The following is a 6000-nucleotide window of genomic DNA, read 5'->3' on the forward strand; positions in this document are numbered from 1 at the left end:
GCCTAGTTATGCATATTGCATTTTGAAACCAATCGGAAAACAACATGGCCGACAGGCAGCCATCTTGGATTTTGACAATTGAAGTTTGTTATCGCTATTTCTCAGAAACTAATCAAGGGATCTTTCTGAAATTTCATATATAGGTTCCCCTTGGTGCCTCGTTATGCATATTGCATTTTGAGACCAATCGGAAAATAACATGGCCGACAGGCAGACATCTTGGATTTTGACAATTGAAGTTTGTTATCGCTATTTCTCAGAAACCAATTAAGGGATCTTTCTGAAATTTCATATGTAGGTTCCCCTCGGTGCCTTGTTATGCATATTGCATTTTGAGAATAATCGGAAAGCAACATGGCCGACAGGCAGCCATCTTGGATTTTGACAATTGAAGTTTGTTATTGCTATTTCTCAGAAAGTACTGAAGGGATCTTTCTCAAATTTCATATATAGGTTCCCCTTGGTACCTAGTTATGCATATTGCATTTTGAGACCAATCAGAAAACAACATGGCCAACAGGCAGCCATCTTGGATTTTGACAATTGACGTTTGTTATCGCTATTTCTAAGAAAGTAGTGAAGGGATCTTTCTCAAATTTCATATTTAGGTTCCCCTTGGTGCCTAGTTATGCATATTGCATTTTGAGACCAATCAGAAAACAACATGGCCGACAGGCAGCCAGCTTGGATTTTGACAATTGAAATTTGTTATCGCTATTTCTCAGAAAGTAATAAAGGGATCTTTCTCCAATTTCATATGTAGGTTCCCCTCGGTGCCTAGTTATGCATATTGCATTTTGAGACTAATCGGAAAACAACATGGCCGACAGGCAGCCATCTTGGATTTTGACAATTGAAATTTGTTATCGCTATTTCTCAGAAAGTAAAGAAGGGATCTTTCTCCAATTTCATATGTAGGTTCCCCTCGGTGCCTAGTTATGCATATTGCATTTTGAGACTAATCGGAAAACAACATGGCCGACAGGCAGCCATCTTAGATTTTGACAATTGAAACTTGTTATCGCTATTTCTAAGAAAGTGCTGAAGGGATCTTTCTCAAATTTCATATGTAGGTTCCCCTCGGTGCCTAGTTATGCATATTGCATTTTGAGACCAATCGGAAAACAACATGGCCGACAGGCAGCCAGCTTGGATTTTGACAATTGAAGTTTGTTATCGCTATTTCTCAGAAAGTAATAAAGGGATCTTTCTCCAATTTCATATGTAGGTTCCCCTCTGTGCCTAGTTATGCATATTGTATGCATTTTGAGACCAATTGGAAAACAACATCGCCGACAGGCAGCCATCTTGGATTTTGAGAATTGAAGTTTGTTATCGCTATTTTTCAGAAAGTACTGAGGGGATCTTTCTCAAACTTTTTTTGTAAGTTCCTCTTGGTCTGTAGTTCTGCATATTGCATCTTGGGACCAATAGGAAAACAACATGGCCGACAGGCAGCCATCTTGGATTTTGACAATTGAAGTTTGTTATCGCTATTTATCAGAAATTGCTGAAAGGATATTTCTGAAATTTCATTTGTAGGTTGCCCTCTGTGCCTAGTTATGCATATTGGATTTTGAGACCAGTCAGAAAACAACCTGGCCGACAGGCAGCCATCTTTTATTTTGACAATTGAAGTTTGTTATCGCTATTTTACAGAAGGTACTGAAGGGATCTTTCTCAAATTTCATATGTAGGTTCCCCTCGGTGCCTAGTTATGCATATTGCATTTTGAGACTAATCGGAAAACAACATGGCCGACAGGCAGCCATCTTGGATTTTGACAATTGAAATTTGTTATCGCTATTTCTCAGAAAGTAAAGAAGGGATCTTTCTCAAATTTCATATGTAGGTTCCCCTCGGTGCCTAGTTATGCATACTGCATTTTGAGACTAATCGGAAAACAACATGGCCGACAGGCAGCCATCTTAGATTTTGACAATTGAAACTTGTTATCGCTATTTCTAAGAAAGTGCTGAAGGGATCTTTCTCAAATTTCATATGTAGGTTCCCCTCGGTGCCTTGTTATGCATATTGCATTTTGAGACCAATCGGAAAACAACATGGCCGACAGGCAGCCAGCTTGGATTTTGATAATTGAAGTTTGTTATCGCTATTTCTCAGAAAGTAATAAAGGGATCTTTCTCCAATTTCATATGTAGGTTCCCCTCTGTGCCTAGTTATGCATATTGTATGCATTTTGAGACCAATTGGAAAACAACATCGCCGACAGGCAGCCATCTTGGATTTTGACAATTGAAGTTTGTTATCGCTATTTTTCAGAAAGTACTGAGGGGATCTTTCTCAAACTTTTTTTGTAAGTTCCTCTTGGTCTGTAGTTCTGCATATTGCATCTTGGGACCAATAGGAAAACAACATGGCCGACAGGCAGCCATCTTGGATTTTGACAATTGAAGTTTGTTATCGCTATTTATCAGAAATTGCTGAAAGGATATTTCTGAAATTTCATTTGTAGGTTGCCCTCTGTGCCTAGTTATGCATATTGGATTTTGAGACCAGTCAGAAAACAACCTGGCCGACAGGCAGCCATCTTTTATTTTGACAATTGAAGTTTGTTATCGCTATTTTACAGAAGGTACTGAAGGGATCTTTCTCAAATTTCATATGTAGGTTCCCCTTGGTCCCTGGTATTGCATTTTGAGACCAATCCGAAAACAACATGGCTGATAGACAGCCATTAACGCTAAATCTTAAAATATATAGGTTCCCCTTGTTTGAAAAGTACTAGAGGGCTGTTTCTGAATTTACACAGATTAGTAAGATTTAGAGGAAGGGAAAAGTAGAGAAAAGATCAATCTGACATGGAACCTATAAAGATCATTCAATGGTGGGCGCCAAGATCCCTCTGGGATCTCTTGTTAGTAAATGAAGGGGCAATAACTCTGTCAAATAAAGTCTGGCAAAAGTGGCAATTAAATTTGGAAAGCACTTTAGACATTTAACCTTATTACCAAGATTGAAGAAAATCTGTTAACATTTGTTACAGTAAGTATACAGCAACAAAGCATGACAGACAGATGGAAAAAGAGGGGAATAATTTATCATAATTAGCATTACTGAAAAAAAGAAATGGGTTGTTCATTCAAAATTGTCCAAAAACGTTTGGGATAAGATTGTTACTTCAGATCCAAATCCCTAAAATGTCTAATATAGGACATCACCTAACCAATAATGCCCTTAGGAGGCATCTGAGAGTGGGCTCCTGTACAATGGAGGGTGTTCGTCCTCAGGACACCAAAACTGATTTGGTTCCAAATTCCAACATTGCACATTTCCAATCTACCCTTTCTTTTCTGTTGGAGCTTGACATGTTCGTATGACCCAGAATGAGAAATTTAATGATCTAGGGTCAGACCCTGGGGTTAATTTTCCATTCTTGGTCATAGGAATGTGTTGACGTCCACTTTAAACTTTAGAGACACAGACTGTTGTTTTACAGATTTGATACTTGTATAGAGTGGTCCATTAGGTATGCTTTATCACCCAAGTGTCGTCCCTAGAATCTTAATGATATTTGGTCCAATTATGTTGGAGATTCCATGATCATAAAACAAATACAGCTGTACGATTCTTTACTGGCGAAATGCCTTTTTAAGATTTATTTAGGAAATATCTAAGACTGATAAAATTCATGCTTATTGAAAGCATAGTTATGTTCTCAGTAATAATGATAACGACAGAAAGAATGCCAACTATTACAAACATGTACACATACAGTTGTTTTCATTTCCCCCAGTTTTGAAAAAAATACCGTATTTATTCCAATAAACAACTCATGGGCTAGACATTATAGGGTGGGAGAGTGTTTATAACAATGAATATTTAATTGTATTATCTAAATCTATCATTTATCCCTTCACTGCTGAGTTTAGACATAAATGAGTAGAGGCATCTGTAATTTGATGTAACTGATAGCTATAATGGATGGTTCCCATTACGTCTTTATCATTTGAGAAAAAGAACGCAAGGAACCAATTCATGACTTAACTTTTAATAATTTTGTAAAATATTGTAAGATTTATCAAATAAACAAAAACTTACAAAACATTAGAGATTTTGTTTCCTAAATCACACAGTATACAAACATCCAAAGGTGATATGAAAGATGTTTTACACTGAAAGTAATTCAAAGGGAAGTAAGTCAGTTGTACATCACACAGAAAATACATAAACATTTTTATTATTACAGGGTTATTAAGCTGGATAAAAGGAAATTGCACTAATACAATTATAAATGAATTCTTATAAGTCACTTGTATAAATTTAGAGCTGAACAATTAGAACACAGTGACTTAGAAAACCATCCCAGTTATAGGACTGTAAAACATTAAATCATGCAAAATATTATGTAACTGAGTTATCAGTTTTAAATCATAGTTTAATACACAGTTCAACTGAATTCACCTTTGTCATGTAACATCAGCAATATAATAAGTTATCTTAATCCCCTGTTTTTATCCTCTTCCCTTTTAAAAAAAATTGGGTGCTCCATGGTAATTCGCCACAATGGATCTCTATATAAAATTACCATGTGTTATACACAATGTATTTGTTCTCTTTCAAAGATGAAAATGCAAAAGTGGTAAAAATTCCCTGCTTTAAAATACAATGGAATCTAAATCCACCATATTTATATGCTCTTTCCATGTGAAATGTACCAGTAATAAAATTTCCCTATTTTACAGTTTCATGTACATATCTCAAGAGAGAAACATGTCTTGTGTGTCCATAACAAAATACAGCAAAAAGATGCAGCAGAAAGAAAAGAAAATAAGTAAGGTATTAATAAAGCTATATACCTGAAGTTAAAGCTATGCACTTTCTCTAAAAACTACTGTATATATAGGTACCTTTGTATCAGTGATGATTCATCTTCAATATTTTTTCTATAACTTCTCCAATGTCATTAGGATGGACATATAAATGACTTAGTAAGTGTGAAATCAGGAAAGAACTCCACAATAAAAAAAAAATATTTTGATAGAATGATATATTTTGCTTTCAAGTGCAATAGGAGAATTGTATAATAAAGAAGCCGGTAGGTGGGAATAAAATGTTTGGCTTCCTGGAAACTTACTTGTAGCTTTATGCTAAATAACAAAATCAAATTACATTAGTGAAAAATAATATCGGTGGTTGGGTTCAACATCATCATGCACACAATCTGACAAAACAAACAAGAGGCCCATGGGGCCTGTATTGCCCACCTGGTTGGATAAGACCAAATGTCAAACTTATGTTCATGTTCAATTCGTTTTATTTGTAAATCTCAAACCATGCTAAATATGGTTATAGTGTGGGGAATCCCAGCTGCTTTAAAGAAATAACGAAGTCCAGACTCTCTAAGGGTCTGAAATACCTCAAGAATTGTTTTTAGAACATGCATTCATTTCTTTATGACTATGCAAAATCTGTTCCCCTTCCCCCAAGGATGTTTCTGACTACATTGGGTTCAAATCCATTCATAACTTTATGACTAGTAGCAATTTGAAGGAATTACCTCTATTTCCCATATGGGGCTCCGCCCATTTGGCCCCTCGGGGGTCAGAGTCACCATTTATGCAAAATCTGTTCCCCTTCCCCTAAGGATGTTTCTGACCAAATTGGGTTTAAATCCATTCATGACTTTATGACTAGTAGCAATTTAAAGGAATTACCTCTATTTCCCCTATTGGGCCCCACCCATTTGGCCCCTCGGGGGTCAGAGTCACCATTTATGCAAAATCTGTTCCCCTTCCCCCAAGAATGTTTCTGACCGAATTGGGTTCAAATCCATTCATAACTTTCTGACTAGTAGCAATTTAAAGGAATTACCTCTATTTCCCCTATTGGGCCCCGCCCCTTTGGCCCCTCGGGGTCAGAGTCACCATTTATGCAAAATCTGTTCCCCTTCCCCCAAGGATGTTTCTGACCAAATTGGGTTTAAATCCATTCATGACTTTATGACTAGTAGCAATTTAAAGGAATTACCTCTATTTC

This window comes from Pecten maximus, chromosome 1 (genome assembly GCF_902652985.1).
Source record: "Pecten maximus chromosome 1, xPecMax1.1, whole genome shotgun sequence".
Classification (NCBI taxonomy): Eukaryota; Metazoa; Mollusca; class Bivalvia; order Pectinida; family Pectinidae; genus Pecten; species Pecten maximus.